The 17,709-nt window shown below is 43.1% G+C and overlaps 1 long non-coding RNA gene across 1 annotated transcript; it reads left to right on the top strand.

Annotated features, from left to right (window-relative positions):
• Positions 1–12,492: 12,492 nt before the first annotated feature.
• Positions 12,493–17,456, top strand: LOC125925923 (uncharacterized). Its single transcript, XR_007458933.1, has 3 exons — positions 12,493–12,812; positions 16,427–16,950; positions 17,174–17,456. It is a non-coding gene; the product is annotated as an uncharacterized LOC125925923 (long non-coding RNA).
• Positions 17,457–17,709: the final 253 nt, after the last annotated feature.

Raw genomic sequence — 17,709 nt, 5'->3', positions numbered from 1 at the left:
CCTGTAGCCAGCCACCTAAGTGGCTGCCCAAAACTTGCCTGTGAGTCACAGACAGAGGTCTGAAGCCAGTTTTCAGCCACCAGACCCCAAAGCTTGCACCCTCAACCTGAGAAATTTGTCCAAAGAAGTCCCTCCTTTAACCTCAGGATCCTTGTGTTAGTTTGGACTGGATATGTCCTGGCATGTCCCACCAGCCTTCCTTGTGTGCTTGTGTACAGCTCCTTCTCCACCCCGTGGCAAACACTGGCTTTCTAAAATACAAATTCAGGGGCTACCTGGGTGGCTCAGTCGCTGAAGCATCCAACTTTGACTCAGGTCATGGTCTCCCGGTCTGTGGGTTCGAGCCCCTCGTCGGGCTCTGTACTGACAGCTCAGAGCCTGGAGCCTGCTTCAGATTCTGTGTCTCCCTCTCTCTCTGCCCCTCCCCCGCTCACGCTCTGTCTCTTTCTCTCTCTCTCTCTCTCAAAAGTGAAAAAAACATTAAAAAATAAAATAAAATACAAATTCTGTCTTGTAACTGCTGCATTAAAACCACCGTTGGCTCCTTGTGCATGTTTTAAAATCTAAACTCCTCACACAGCATACAATCCCTTTCTTTGTCTTTGTGTAGCTTCCCTCCCCACTCCGTGGCCCCTGCCCTCAGCTGCACCTTAGCCTTAAGGTCTCCTGCTAGACCAGGCAGGTTCTGCACATGCTGCTCTGGGCCTAGAACACCCTTTCTCCCCTTTGCTTAGTGAAGTCTTTTTCATCCTTCAACATTTAGCTCGCAAGCCACATCCTCTGTGAAGGCTTTCAAAGAGGGCCCCAGTCAGCCCCTCCCACCAGTGTCCCTCACACGGCCTTCTGCGCCCACGATTTGGGTGAACACATTTCTGAATCAAGAGTGCAGATGTGACAGTTCAGATGGCAAAGACTATGCTCCTGGAGACAATGGGACAGATAATTGAACGCAGTCCAGAAGAACCTCGTGGGAGATCACTCCTTCTTCCTCTCCACCACCCTGTGAGGGGCCAGGAAAGGCCCTTCTCTGGCAGGGAGCTGTTTGTATCTCTTCGTATCTGCCCGGCACCTGGCACGATGCCCACCCCAACCGATGTTGCCAAGTGTCTGAGGATTCTACTGGCCTGAGATTTTTTAAAGAACAGATCCAAATCTCATGTGTAAATTCCTCCAAATAACCAACCAACCCAACCAAGCCAGTAAGAGACATCGTTTACATCTTGGCTTTATCCTAAAATGATTTGCTTTTCCTAGCCTCCGCTTCCTCGTCTGTGAAACAGGGATAGGAGTAGCTATTTCCAGGGGTTGCTGTGAAGATTAAGGGAGCGAATTGAAGGAAATTAGCAAACACAGGGCCTGGCTCAGGAGTCTTTGTTTCAGGCGCAGAGATATGTGGAGCTCATCACTATAAACAGGAACTGGGAGACAAGGTCATGTCCTGAAATAACTTTTTAAGGTTAGGATTTCATTGGGAATTTTAAAAGTTAAGACAATGAAGAATACCACTGATATTTACTAACAGCGTTAGCATTCGAGGATGCATCCTCCTAAATTTTACAAGAACTCTCTTTTATCCACAAGATTTATAGTCGGGCTGGGGGAGGTGTGGTTCACCATTTGTTTTGCTGCACCTTTGTTTATCTGCTGTCTGATCCCAAACTTAGCCCTGCAAAGGAGTCGGTGGGGTGAGTGTTTTACAGATTGCTGGGCCCCACCCCACACACCTACTGAATCAGAATTGGGGGCAGGAAGGGGACTGTAGATGTACATTTATAAAAACCTCCCCTTGTGGTTTGATCATCTGCAAGTTTGGGGAACCACTAGTATATGTATCGCTAGAAAAGCATAGTGCTCAAAAGTCTCCATTACTCAGCTTCATCGTCTTTGTAATTAAAAAAAAAAAAAGAGTTAATTTGCCTTTGTGTGAACTATTAGCTTTCTTAATGCCTGTTTCACCTTCACCGTGGTCTGTTCGTCCTGGAACAGGATGAACTGGAAAGAACCGTTCCAGTTAAACAATAGTAGAAAAAAAGGTGCAAACTTGACCAGCTTCCCTACCACCTTAGCATCAGTGAGGTATTTCCCCCCATGTCCTCCTGGGGCAATTTAAATGCTAATGTGTCAGTACTATAATCTCTTTAGCAATCAGATAGAACTGTTTTTCTGCCAATCTTATTTCTCTTTGTTTTATATTTGTTCATTCATTCGTTCGTTCATTTGTTCATCGTTAGAGAGGCATATGTTTAGCATCTTTGACCTTTCAAGCCTCAAGAGAAGAAGAAGAAGAAGAAGAAGAAGAAGAAGAAGAAGAAGAAAATTCCATCCTGGTATCTTCTTTGCAGTACTTGCAGGAGGAGAGGAGGTCATCCACCCTCTAAACCTGAGATCTGCAATTTGAATGTGCTGAGTCACCTAGTCTGCAGGGTCAAACATTTTGCACCTAGGAAAAGTACCGCAGAAAATAAAACTGTGAGCAGCTAGCTGGTATGTTGTTATTTGGATACGAATAAGAAGACTGGAAGGGAGATCATGCATAGTAACTTGTTATTAACTTTTAAATTTGTTTTCAGAGATTTCTATAGTCTGGTAAATCCTCTTTCTGTCTGGTGATTTGTTGGTGAAATTCTTTAAATATTTCTTCCTGTTCCTGGAAAGTGAAAATGAATATAAATGGTAAAGCAGTTGTCTTACAATGTTTAGAAAAAGGAAAAAAGAAATGGTCTTTGCCATTATTCTGAAGTTTTGCATAACTAAGCTTCTTGAATTAGCTTTCTTTCAAAGAATTAATCATAAAAGCATAACCGTAATGAACTAGATATTGAGAGCTGATGTCTAACTTTAGTCGAACTTTCAGTAAGTCTGTGTTCTTATTTGATCATGTAGTTGAATAGACAGTGAGGAGATGTGACTACAACTGGATTAATAGGAGAAGTGGCAGGAAGCTGCAGTTTCCTGAGAATCGGAAAGAAAGTTTACAGAACGCTTGCTGGGAATGTGGATCATAGATAAAGATAAAATTCGTAACCATTTGTATTTAGAGTGGCTATTTTATTTCTATGATATGAAAGTGGTTCCCTTTAAGGTAAGCATTCGGAACTCAATGACAACATTCCTTCAACAAGGAAGTCAGAAATTTCTGTTTACTAGTATTAACAAATAAGGTCATTTCACGAGATGGATGTTGACTATAGAAACAGTTAAGATGACTGTCTTCCAGAGCGTGTTGAGTCTTGGGTGGGGAGCAGCGGCTTGATCGCTTCATGGATGGAGCAGTGGGCACCAACATCTCCCAGCCAGCACCTGTGGAATAACAACAAAATAAGTACTGCCCGCCGAGTGTTCACTTGCTTTGTGCAGCGACAGTGCTAAGTACCTTGTTGCACTCTCTCTGAACATCCTTACAGTCTCCATAAAGGAAGAGCTTTTGTTTTTAATAGCTTAAAGCTGAGTATACTAAAACTTAGAGGCTAAATCATTCGCATAGCGCTTCTAGACAGTGGCAGAGTGAGAATCTGAGCCCAGGAGAATGATTCTAGCCCTGGTGTCACTGTGGAGAGTGCCTCTTAGCTCATAAAAATGACTACTCACCGACAAGGAATGTTAAATATGGAAAGAACATCATCAGTTGGTTGGAGTTCTTGTTTTCTCTTGGAGAACAATTAAGGAGGGGGTGGGGACGGGAGAAAGAGAAGAAAGGGCCGGAAGACTGCAAATAGCCACCCAGGAGCCCAGCGGGATGCAGAGCAAGATTCTAACTTAGCACACCTTCTTGCTCAAAGCGATTCTGTCATTAGCACCTATAGATGAAAACGTGGAATGTATTACACATGTGTTTTGTTTGTTTCAAGCTTAGATTGATGGACATAACACAATGACTTGGCATTAAAAGAACAAAAAAAGAAACCCCTAAGCTGACTGCCTTTCATTTGACTCTCCAGAACCGGAAGTAGGCTAACATTCTACAGGTAGAGGGGCAGGGCAAGGACATGAGCATCTAGCATTCAGCAGAGTGGTCTGAAGAAAGGGTGCAGTGTAGGCATCAGGCCGACATGGCTCTGCGTCTCTGTTGTTTATAAGCCTGGTGATCTGGGTCAAGTGACTTGATCCCTATGAAATCAGGATGGTTCCTTTTCTTCACAAGACCTAGTGTGGGACCAGAGGAGAGACTCAGCAAAGTGAATTTTTAATTTTCACTTCCTCAGAGGCCCAGGTAAGACTAGTTCTGGCATAGAGCAACCTGGGAAACCACATAGAGAATAGAAATGCTCTGGGTTCAGGTGGCTATGTCTGAGCCCCAGCTCAGGTCAGGGGAGTTCTCATGGAGAAGATGAGATATAAGCAAAGATTTGAAGTTGCTGAGGGAGTTGGTCATGTGGGGATCTTGGTGGAAGGTCCTCAGGCAGAGAAGATAGCTAAGGCAAATAAAAAATTGCCTACTGGCCAGATTTAGGAATAAAAAGGAAGGCAGTGTGCCGGGAACAGAGCTTGTGGGGGGAAGTAATAGAAAGTGAGGTTAGAGAAGTAAAGGAGTTGGACTGTTAAGCATTATCTTAATGATTGAGGGGGTACCTGGGTGGCTCAGTCAGTTAAACATCTGACTCTTGATTTTGGCTCAGGTCATGATCTCACAGTTTGTGAGATTGGGCCCTATGTCAGGCTCTGTGCTGACAGTGTGCAGCCTGCTTGGGATTCTCTCTCCCTCTCTCTCTGCCCCTCCCCTGCTCTCGCTTTCACTTGCTCTCAAAATAAATAAATAAACATTAAGGGGAAAAAAAAGGACTTTGAGTTTTATAATGAAAGAAATGTGAAGAAATATGGAGCCATTGCTAGGTTTTGAGCAGAGGCGGACATGATGAGACTGAGGTTTCGAAAAGGTCATTCCAATTGCTATACTGAGAATAGACTTGCAGAGGCAAGTTTGAAGCAGGGAGACTAGTAATCCAGACAAGAGAGGATAATGGCTCTGACCAGGGTTCATGACAGTACAGGGGATAAGAAGTAATCAGATTCTGGACATATTTTGAAGGTACAACCAGTAGGACTTATCATGGGTTAGATATGAAATATTTTTGGCATGAGCAGTAGGAAGGCTGGAGTTTGCCAGCAACATTTGGGGGGCAACATGCAGATAGATGATGAAGCAGACTTGCGGGTAAGACTAAGACTTCACATTTGTCCATGTTGAGACGTCCACTGGATATCCAAGTGGAGGTCAATAAGTGGAAAGAGAGGTCTGATCTGGTGACATATTTGGAAATGATCAGCATATAAATATTTAAAGACTGGTGACTTAGGGAGATCATAAAGGGAGCATTGATAGAGAAGAGGAGGGGTCCAAGGACTGAGCTTTAGGGCACTCCAACACTGAGAGTTCTGGAAGAAGAAGAGTGATCAGCAAAGGAGACTTGAGACAAAACAACCAGGGAGGCTGTTGGGAAGGTGCCATTCACAAGGCAGATGGTAAAGAAAGAATTCTAGCTGAGAGGAAGGCTGAAAGCAAAGACTCAGGGCTGTGAAAAGCTGATTTGGGAGAGAGGAGGAGGAGAGCAAGTGGTATGGTATGGGGAGCTTGTGGGGGAAACGTTGGGGAGAGACAGGAGATGAGGCTGGAAAAGGGGCTTTCCCAATTTGAAATGGCTTTGGATTCTCAACTTAAGACATCGGTGGTTTATTTCATGATGTTGGCCACTAGGATCCATTGAGGTCTTACTCGAATTTATCATGTGTCACACACTGTACTAAGCATATTATACACATTTCATCATTTCATCTTTATACCTATCCTTTAAGAAAGATAGTATTATTATCCTCTGTACGTGAAGAAACTGGCTCAGAGAGGTCAAAGATTTCACCCAACGTTACCCCTCGAATGACTGCCTTCAATCAGGTAGTCCCATTCCAGAGTCCATCCTTTTAACTACTAACCTATCCTGTCTCCTGGATGGCTTAGCTGGGTGTTAGAAGGTTAGAGGCTGAGAACTTGCACCCTTTCTCTGGAGAGGATCTGGCTTCACTCTGTCTCTTGGAGGAGATGCTTTATGTGCAAAAGTTCAAGATAGATCTGGGGCACCCATGAAGGATTTCAACTAGGTCAGTGACTAGATCATAGTAGCACAGTGTAGCATACTAATCTAGTGGCAGGGTGGTGAACAGAATGGATGAGGGTGCCTGGGAAGATGGGCAGGGAGATAGATTTGGGGGGAGATTAGCTGTATGTGGGACTCTTGAGGGACCTGAGGGCTGGCCAAGCAGTGCACTGTGGGCTGCGGGTCTGGGCCTCAGTGGAGGCTGATCTGGAGCTGTGGAGTTGAGAGTCAAAGTGGTTGTAGGAAATGATATCACAGTCTGGGTGAGGGAAGCAATTTTCAGGTGTCCGTTGTCCATATTTACACCCTTTTCTGAAACAGATCCCCCTGAGAACAAGTCAGCTTCCCACTTTACAGGAAACAGGCACCCCTCTTGCCTACCATCTTACTGTGATGTGTTTGGGGAGTGAACAAAAACTTGGGCTCCAAACAAAGGGGCCATTCTAAACACTGACGCAGGTGTGAGAAAGTGAGTGACTAAGGACTGGGCCACACTTCCTTTTACGAATCAGGTGGTTTTGGCTGTTTGCTTTTAGCACTTTTGGAGGGAGACCTAAACATAATTTTTGATGATAGATTACAAAGTGATTGTGGGGTTCTGGCTAGCCTGGATGTCAAAGATTTGAGCAACAATGGTATAAGTAGAATACTTCCATTCCTTCACTTGTGTATTTTGTTAAAATTTTTTTTAATGTTTATTCATTTTTGAAAGACAGAGACAGAGCACAAGCAGGGGTGGGGTGGAGAGAGAGGGGAACACAGAACCTGAAGCAGGCTTCAGGCTCTGAGCTGTCAGCACAGAGCCCAAAGTGGGGCTCGAACTCACAAACCGTGAGATCATGACCTGAGCCAAAGTCGGACACTCAACCGATTAAGCCACCCAGGTGCCCTCACTTGTGTATTTTGAAGTGTTTCTCAGTGATTGCATCTGTAAAAAAAAAAAAAAAAAAAAAAAAAAAAAAAAAAAAAGTAGTAAGATGTAATTATGCCAAACTATTTCAGTGTGATTCAAAGGCATCCACAGACCCATGAACTAATATTTGGAAAATAAACCCAGTTCATCTCTAGTAATGGATATATTTCCAACAAAATTTTACTTAAAAAATTTTTAAGTTTATTTTTGAGAGACAAAGAGAGAGCGCCCGCAAGTAGGGGAGGAACAGGAAGAGAGAGGGAGACACAGAATCAGAAGCAGGCTCCAGGCTCTGAGCCATCAGCACAGAGCCCGATGTTGGGCTTGAACTCACAAACCGCGAGATCATGAACTGAGCCGAAGTCAGACGTTCAACCAACTGAGCCACCCAGGAACCCCCTCCAAATTTTACTTATTATGTTTAATAATTGTCAAATTTTGCAATATACTTCTGATGCTTTGATTGTGTATTACCAATAATTGGAATTTATTACTACTCAGTATTACTATTCAGTCCAATTTTTTTGCATGTATTTGGTGAATTATGGTCACAGAAACTTTTTTCTTTTAATTTTTATTTCTAATTTTTAATTTAATTTTTAATTTATGTATATAGTTTGTGGATGAGATGCATGAAAAGCTTATTGATAACAAAAGACTTTGAAACATAGAAATAAATTGGGTTTAACATCTGTGGGTAACACAGAAATTTGTACATGGATGTTTCTAGCAGCAGTGTCTACAATAGCCAAAAAGTAGAAACAGCCCAAATGTCCACCAATTGATGAATAAATAAAATGTAGTATATCCATATAATGGAATATTATTGGATTATAAAAGGGAACGAGTACAGATACTGCTGCAACATGGATGAACCCTGAAACGTTATGCTAAGTGAAGGAAGCCAGTCACAAAAGACTACATATTGTATGATTCCATTTGTATGAAATGCCCAGAATAAGCAAACCTGTAGACAGAAAGTAGATTAGTGGTTGCTTAGGGTTGTGGTAGGGGACCAGGGAAAGGGGAGTAATTGCCAATCAGTACAAAGTTTCTTTTTGGGGTGATGAAAATGTTTTATCGTGGATTCTGGTGATGATCGCCCAACTCTGGATATTCCAAAAACCATTGCATTATACACTCAAAGTGGATGGATTGTATGATATGTGATTTATATCTCAGGAAAGCTAAGAAAAACACCTGTGGGGAAATGGAATGGAAAATACGACTTAAAACAGAAAAAAAGAATAATGTACAATTATTGACTATTAAGGATCTTGGCATTACAAAGCACCATAAACTAGATTCTTTGCAACCATTTGAACTTGGGTTAAAATGTGGACGTCAAACTAGACATTGCGGGTACAACTAAGAGGTAGAAGGAGAGCAGGGAAGACTGTTTTCAGGTGGAAGGAGTGTCAGGTGTCAATCTGGACTGGGCCAGCCAAGGACTCCAAGCCATCCATTGGATCCAGTTGGCAATTATGGAGTCCTTGACTTTGACATTCTCCTTTCTTACAGACTACAATCCAGCGTGGAGGCTGGTGGCTGGAGGCAGAGTTGAGAGAGGTTAGAGAAGAGAGCAATAGGGAGGAAGTGAGGACACCAGCTGTGGACTGCGCTTAAGAAGTTAGAACACAGAGATAATGGGGTGGCAGTTTGCTAACTTTGGGGAGAAGTGGTGTAAAGGTAGTTGTTACTACTCTACAATGCAATCAATTTGAACACGTTTGTGGACGAAGGGCGAGAGAGTGGAGACGGGAAAGACGCTCATTTCTGCCACGGGCAGAATGTTCTGCACATCAGCCAGCTTACTTCAGAGTTGTGCCTCTCTCCTCCAGCAAGGGGGGGTCTGTCCTCACTCGGTAGTTCTGCGGGACCTCCCAAGTCCTTGTTCAGGCAACAAGCCACTATCTTCACATACTGTTTCCTAAACTGCTTATCTCATTTTTAATGTTGCAGATGTTTAGGGCTCCGACAGAGTAGGGGTGTGGGTGGATAACAGGCTTGCTCAACATTCTTTTGAATCTGACTGATTTAGGGTAAGAGTGGCTTCTAAAAACTTCTTGGGTGGGAGTGAAAACAGAGGCTTTAAGGTCAAAATTTTAAACTCACCTTAGTTCACGTGAACTCTGCTGGAAGTGAAGAAACCAGTCCTCCTCAAATACTGGAGGAAACGGGTCCCACAGAGTGGGAGGCGGACGAGATGCCTTTTCCTTCTGTGGCCTGAGCCTCCACACGCCAGCTGGGCCCCAGAGCGCATGGCTGAATCTGCAGCATGAGACCGAAGAGGGTCATGTGAAAATTCACAGCGAACAGGGTTTTTCCCCACAAGGTGCTCCATTGTTACTCCAGTTCACTTGAGCCTACTTCATTATTTTTACACTCTTACGAAATGCTCTCAACAAGAACTGCAACAGTAAAGAGAAGAAAGGAAGTATTTAGAAATATTAAGAGAGAGGCGTGGTTGGGACAAAGCATCTTGCGTTATCGTCTGCTGCAATGAGGAGGAGAAGACTGAGCCAAGGGAATTTCTTACATTCCTCATGTATCTAGAGCCACACCATCCATGTGAAGGTCACATCGGATGGACACAGTGAGGTCATGGTGAGGGAGTTGACTTCCGCTAGATCTCCTCAGTCTTTATATACTCTCTTTTCCTGGTTTAATGTTAACACTTGGCGAATTACAGACTATGTTACAAGGTGGCCAAAGAACAATGCGGTTTCAGGTAGATGTATCTGAAGTTCCTTGGCATTGAGCGAACAGTTTTCCAGGACATAGTCTGGTGGAAACATACTAGCAGCGATGGTAACAATTATTAACGGGAGAAATTATTTGTCTTTGTTTTTGAATTCCTACGTAATATTGTCATTGCTATCGTTACGGTGTTTTGTCCCGGGCCCTTAAGCTTCCCTTGCCCCCTGTGTGGCTAAGAGCACTGAGAACACAAAGATAAATAGTACACAGCCTCTCTAAAGAGCAGTTCTTATTCAGGTGTCCATGGATCCTTGTCCTTGGATGGAATTCAGCGGCTTTGTGAACTTGAATGGAGAAGAAATTACATTTTCAGTAACCTCTAACTGGAACGCAGTATTTCCTTCAGAGAGAAACGGCGATGGAAAACACAGTAGCATCAGCCGTACCTGTGACCCGTGGTCACCAGGAAACACATATATTTTCATATACATATCCTATCACAGCTGTGTGCAGCTCTCTTGAAATATTGCATATACATATCGCTACTTTGAAATAATGGCAGTTATTTGACCTACCGCTGGATATTGTCATTTAATACATCCGTAAAAAGGCACGTGTTATTACATCAAATATGTGTTTTGATAGTTCGACAACCATATGTCGTGATCAGTTCACTGCACGCGCCTGTGTAGTTTATCTCATTCTGGGAAGTCTTCACAAGACTGCCAAAGGTGACTGAGGCACGATAAATGGTTAAGAACCCCTTTAGGTGTACAGGTTCATGGAAGGGGTGAGTAGAGGCAAGAAATATGCCCAGGAGCTACAGGAGCCCAAGAAGGGGGCTGACTCGGCTTCAGGAGATTCCTGAGCTGCATCTGGAATAAAGCGTGAAGAACAGAAGAAAGAAGCAGGAGGTCACTTGCAGGGAGAGAACACAATGAGCACAGGCGGCCTGAAACCACCAGGCCTCTGTGGAAATGGGGAGTACTGAGTGTTAAATGCTTGCTTGCTGTACTGAGTCTTGGGGGTTAAAGAATGAATCAAAGACTCAGTCTAGAGGGTCGGTAAGCTCATGTTTTAGAGCAATTTTTATGGGGACATGGACAGGTTTCAATTTCCTTGAAAGTAATTCAGTGGCATATAATAATTTTTTTTTATGAGAGAGAGAGCTGGGGAGAGAGAGAGAGAGAAAGAGAGAGAGAGAGAGAGAGAGAGAGAGAGAGAGAATCTTAAGCAGGCTTTGTGCTCACTGTAGAGCCCGGTGCAGGGCTTGATCTCATGACCCTGGGATCATGACCTGAGCCAAAATCAAGAGTCAGACACCCAAACCGACTGAGCCACTCAGCTGCCAGGGGTATACAGCTTTTACAAACAGCTTTATTGATGTATACTTCACATACAATGGATGCAGATATGTGTTAAGTTTTGACGTGTGCATACATTGTGAACACGGCACAATCAAGATGCGGGATATCTGTATCACCCCTTCCCCCAAAGTTCCCTAGAGCCCCTCCTGTCCTGCTACCCCATCCTTCCCCTGACAACTGCTCGTCTGTCATGTAGAGTCATGTGCTTTTCCAGAATTTTATGTGAATAAAATCATGCACAATGTACTCTTTTTGCACTGGTTTTGAGCATAACGCTTTTGAGATTCATTCATGCTGTTACAAATCAATAGTTCATTCCTTTTTATTGTGAGACGTATTTATTATAGAAGTGTGTATGTTGAGAAGGGGGGAGAGAATCAACCGTTGTTTTCCTAATACAAAGTTTAAAGAGGGAGTGGGATTTCTACTGCTTATCAAATGGGAATATGGGTTAAAAATTGAGAAATGCTGGTCTGGAGTGTGGTCAGAGTGCATTCCAGCCCAAGTTTTTTCCTACCGTCGATGTTAAACTCAAGCACATTTGGAAATATTTTAGACCTGAAAGAAAGCATCGGGACATCAAAACAAGCACCACAGCTGAGCAGGCCTTTGCAACCACAGGCTTTCTGATGAAAAGATTTGTGGAGACTGCCTAATGAAGTGTTCAGAAAGCATTCTGTGTGTCATCTGTTTTCCTGACGACCTCCTCACTGGGTAGATAAGGGGCAAGAATTATTTTCCGTGTTGCACAAATAGGAAATGAGGTATAGTGAGTTTGAGAGAATTATTACTCAAAATAGAAGTGAGTCGGGGGCAGATTGAGGACTGCACACGACCTCTCCTGATCCTCTAATCCTAGCCTTGCTGGCAGGCCGGGCTGGCCCTAGGTTTTGAAGAAAATACAGTGATTTCACTTTCACTTTTGTGCTTGTGTGGGTTGTGATAGAATCTTTACATTGGAGGAGTTAACGGGTTCTTTTTGTTTGTTTCTTCTTCCTTTTAAAAAATTTCCCCTTTCCAACTTGGTAAATGCCAACATCTGTGTTTACTCCATTCAGTTGAATTCAGCAACCAAATACCTGTTTTGCGCAAGGCTCCTTACCAGGCATGGAAGAGGCACCAAGCTGGATAAACCCTAGCAGAGCCGGTAGAACAAAAGGACCAAATGAGAATTGAATGCTGTTTCTTACCGTCTTTTGAGTCATGGGAAATTTGAGAATCTGGTGAAAGTTATGGGTCCTCTCCCTCAAAAAAAAAAAAAAAAAAAGAAAGAAAGAAAGAAAGAAAGAAAAAAGAAATAAAAAAGCACATATGTGCGCACACACACAATTTTGCAATGATTTTAGAGCGTTTGAAGATTTTCCCTTCCACTCCCGAACTTGTCCGTAGAATGACCCGAGGGTATTTTTTAGCATGAAATGAAATAGTGATGCCTTGAAGGAAGCACAAAGCCATAGTCACTGACTAGAAAGAGAGATTAGAGATAAGATCCAGGTGGGTCACAGGGGCTGGTGGGGCTGGTGGGGTAGGTATGTTTTGAAACAGGCCTGTCTAGTTAGAGGTCAGGCATTCGTCTCTATGAGGCAGGATTCCAGCAGAAGGAAGGAGGGTAGGAAGTAGGAAAACTCAAACAATCCAACAAGCAGAGTTTGGCAGGAGGAAGATTACATGGTGAGGAATCATCAGAATCATTAGAAACCATCATAGAAAGATAGAGGTCTTATTGTGAGTGACGTTGGAACCAAGGTGAGTACTCTTCCCCCTGCCACCCTGAGTGAAGTATCTGTATTGCCTTTGATTTATTTATTTTTCAGGTAGGGGTTTTGGAGTGTGACTAGTACATCCTCATCGTAACGAATGAATGAAGTAACAAAAACCAGAAATTCTCAAGTCATATTATCTGATCTTTATTAATAGTTGGTATATTTTGTTCTGGTTTGTGAACATCGTCATTCCTCATCACTGTCTCAACTCTGACTGACCACCCTTGTCATAAAATAAATCCTATAAATTTACCACAGTTTTTATAGCTCTTCTCTGTTTATGTTCCTTACGTTTTTTTTAAAGATTTTTAAACAATTATTTTAGAGAGAGAGAGAGTGAGAGAGCGTGGGAGGGGCAGAGAGAGAGGGGGTTAGAGGATCTGAAGCGGGCTCTGTGTTCACAGTGGACAGCCCAAAGTGGAGCTCGAACTCACAAACCGTGAGATCATGACCTGAGCTGAAGTAGAACACTTAGCCGACTGAGCCACCCAGGCACCCCTCTTTATGTTTTTTTAAAACACAACAAACATTTTATACAAATATTGTTCTTAATTTCTTAAGATTATTTTTCTTATTTTGAGAGAGAGAGAATGAGAGAGTGGAATTGGGGAAGGGGAAGAGAGAGAGGAGAGAGAGAGAGAGAGAGAGAGAGAGAATCCCAAGCAGGCTTCAGGCTTTTAGCACCGAGCCCAATGTAGGGCTCAAACCCACAAACTGTGAGATCATGACCTGAACTGAAATCAAGTCAGACGCTTAACCAACTGAGCCACCTAGATGCCCCTGTTCTTAATGAAAACAAAAACAAAAACAAAAAACCAACAACTATTATTACTTTAGGACAGATACACAGAGGAGGAATTATTGGTCAGTGTGTATGACCTTCTTTGGAAGATAGTAGGCTTATATTAGTAAACAGGTTTCTGAATAGTTATTTGCCTGCTCTCTTACTTTCTTCTCTTTATTTACTTATTTTCTTTCAGTATCCTTTGCTCCTTAGTGTTTCTTAAATACTGGAGCTCCCCACTTCCCCACCCATCCTGGGCCCTTTCTCACTGAACATGTTCTCTTCTTGACTCTCATTCACAATAAACATGTGTCAAATGCCTGTCATGTACCAGGCATTGTGTTTAACATCATGACGTGTAATTTTCACCACGTCCCTGTCACATGATGATTAATATCTTCATTTTCAGACGTAGACACTGGAAAGGAAGGTTACTTTCCCAGGGGCATAGCCCCAGAGGCTCTTGGGGAATGTCTCGGGTCCATCACCTTAAGCGTGCACCTTCAGCTTCCACGTCTCTGCTGAGCTCGCCAGCAGCATGTTAACGGCACACGTTTCCATGCAGGGTTCCCATGGATGCCCCAGGCTCAATATGTCAAACACAGCTTCCAACTCTTACCTGCAAACTAGCTTCCCCATTGCGTAAGTCCCTAATCCACCCTTAACAATGATCTTTTCTTTTACCTGTTCCTAATCACCCTACCCGGGTTTCATGCACCAATTCCTTGTCCACATCCTATATCCTCCCACCCACGCGGACATCACGATTCCAAGACATGTAGTGCAGCTTTCACCTCGGTCTACCTGCCTCCACTTAACTTTCCTCTCACCATTCCTACGACTGGCAACTTGAGCAAACAGATTTCTAAAACTTATCATGGTATCTCCCCACCTTAAAAACTTTCAGTGGCTCCCCTTTACCTTCAAAATAAAATTCAAGGTTCTTAGCACGACCTCTCCGTGTCTCGGTTGCCACACCCCTCCCTTCTTGTCTGCTGCTTTCCCTTTTCTTTGCTCTGGTTTCCAATCCCAGGGAACTACTTGAAGTTATAACAAATGGGATCCTGGCTCCCTCCTTTCTTCTTGACCCTGTAAACTCCCATCCCTCACTTCTCCTGGCTGACTCTTTTTATCTCTCAGATCTGACTGCGGTGGTAGGGCGAGGGGGCCTTTCCTCCCTTCTCTTTCGTCACCCTCCCGGCCGCCTCCAGCAGGCCTGACTCCTTCACAGAGATTATCAGATTTTATTTTAATCCTCTGATTACTATTGTGTTTTTCCATTTCCTTGACTAAGACTTTTGAGAGCAGAGCCTGAGTTATTTGATCGTCTTTGTATCCCCATAGACCCCAAAGATGCTCAGCAAACGTTGGGTGAATAAGCTGTGGTGTTTCCCCAAAGCCTCTGCGCACTCAGTGCACATCCAATACCGTTTTTTTCTGTCCTATAGGGCACATAGAATTGAGACTTTGCAGATTTGACTTTATAGGAATGTACCGCAAAAGTCCCTGAATAAAGGGGCACCTGGGTGCCTCAGCAGGTTAAGCGTCCAACTTCGGCTCAGGTCATGGTCTCATGGTTCATGAGTTCGAGGCCCGTGGCTCCGCGCTGACCGTGCGGAGCCTGCTTGGGATTCTTGCTTTCTCCCTCACTCTTCACTCTCCGCTCCTCCCCCACTTGCGCTTTCTCTCAAAATAAATAAATACGCTTTCAAAAAAAGTCCCTAAATGAGAATTCATTTGACTCTAGTGTTCCGAACTGTAAAACCATTGCCTGTTTTAGTCAGATAGCTTCTGCTAGTAACCTCCTCCACCCCCAGTTTAGCGCCTACAACAACCATGTGTTTAGTCCGTGATTCTGTGGTCAGGCGATTCTGGTCTGGGCAGCTCAGCTGACTTCTTCTGGGCTGGCCGAACGGCTAGAGTCAGCCAATGAGTTAGATGGTGACCAAATAACTAAGGAAGGCCTTGCTGATAGGTCTCGCAATTGGCCAGAGAGCCTTGATGTGTCTCCATGTTTCTTCTCTAGCAGGCTGGCTCAGGCTCATCCACACGGTGGTGTTAGGGCCCCAGATACAGCAGGAGAGGAAACCCTCGCTGGGGAATTAAAGCCACCGCTTGCATCACATTTTTTTTCACAAGTCACAGGACCATCTACGATGCAAGGGATAGGAAGGTCGACTCTACCTTTTGATGGGAAGTGCAGTATCACACTCCAAGAAGAGAATTCGTGGTCATTTTTACAAACACCTCCCTGGTCACCGAGTACATAATTTCCACAGTATCTGAGAGATACTAGGCACTTAATAAAAATCTGGATTTTTGGATAATTTATTGGCCACATATACAAATTGCGTTGAAGTATGCCTAGGAAAAATTGAGTTCCAGTTTATCTTATTTTTGGATCCTTGATATTAGTGTCACACAGAATGCAAATATTGCAGAGCTATTAATAAAATGTTAACATCAATACCTCAAACGCATTTTTGGAAAAGGGAGTTATTGAAGAATATTGAATTTAATGTAGAATTGAATTAATTAAGGATAATGGCCAAAAGCCTGATCATATTGGACAAGTGCCAGGTATGGATCAAAAGCTACAGAAAAGTTTGGTTTGCATTTAAAAAATATCTTGTGCATGAAGCCGCTCCATATCTGTATGCCTCGTTGTCATTTCTATGCAGAATATCTACCTACTAGAATTGTTTCGTATTTCTAAAATTGTTTTCTGTTTTGGTCAGGTTACAATTTTAGCTGCCTGACGTGATTACAAGCATACCTCGTTTTACGGTGCTGTGCTTGGTTGTGTTTTGCAGATACTGTGTTTTTTACAAATCGACGGTTCAAGACTTCAGTGGGGGAAGTAACAACAGATGTGAATATTAGCAAGAGAAGTGGAATATCGCAGCGGAACTGGAAGATGGGACTGAATTGTCGTGATCTCATGATAAAACTTGAATGGATGAGGAGTTGTTTCTTAAGAACGAGCAAAAGAAAGTAGTTTTTGAGATGGAATCTACTCCTGGTGAAGATGCTATAAAGATTGTTGAAATGGCCACAAAGGATTCAGAATTTACATGGACTTAGTTGATAAAGCAGGAACTTTGAAAGAAGTTAAACTGTGGGTGAAATGCAATAATTTCTACATTTCACAGATAAATCATTCAGGAAGGGGGGAGTCAATCACCGTGGCAAACTTTATTGTTGTCTTATCTGAAGACACTACCATGGCGACACCAACCTTCAGCAACCCGCACCCAGATCAGTCAGTTGCCACCAGCGTTGAGGCAAGACCCTCCATCAACAAAAAGATTATGAGTCTCCCAAGGCTCAGATGATGGTTAGTGTTTTTTACCGAAGTATTTTTTAATTAAGGTTGTACACTGTTTTAGACATAACGTTATTGTTCACTTAATAAACCACAACATAGTGTAAATAATAGCTTTTATATGCACCAGGAAACCAAAAATATATATTTGGCTCACTTTATTTGCAATATTTGCTTTATTGTAGTGGTCTAGAAACAAACCGCAATATCTCTAAGGTCTGCCTGTATTTTCCAGATACGTGTGCTAGATTTGGGCCACAAAACAGTGGCAGAAATAAGGAGCAAGGTGAACGGTGTCTATCATTCTTGCATGCAAGCGTCCACCCATCCCACCAACACAGAGGGTGCACTACTTACACATCAGTCATTGCCATGGGAAGAAGAATCAACCAAAATTCCCTGTCTCCAGAGGTTCAAGGTTGATGTTGCGGAGAGAGACACATGAGTACAGTCTCAGAAAGAAGTGCTAATAAAATTTTACATATTATGCAATGGAACCTAGGTTTTTAACATTGTGCGTTTTGTTTTTTTTAACATGGGTTCTTGGGTAACATGTTTTTTTTAACATGGGTAAAAAAAATTTTTTTTTAACATTTATTTATTTTTGAGAGAGAGAGAGAAAGAAAGAAAGAGCACGAGCTGGAGAGAGGCAGAGAGAGAGAGGGAGACACAGAATCCGAAGCAGCTCCAGGTTCTGAGCTGTCAGCACAGAGCCCGACATGGGGTTTGAACCCACAAGCTGTGAGATCATGACCTGAGCCGAAGTCAGAT

Source organism: Panthera uncia, chromosome F1 (assembly GCF_023721935.1).
Source record: "Panthera uncia isolate 11264 chromosome F1, Puncia_PCG_1.0, whole genome shotgun sequence".
In the NCBI taxonomy this organism is placed as follows: Eukaryota; Metazoa; Chordata; class Mammalia; order Carnivora; family Felidae; genus Panthera; species Panthera uncia.
This window is presented reverse-complemented; position numbering and strand designations above follow the sequence as displayed.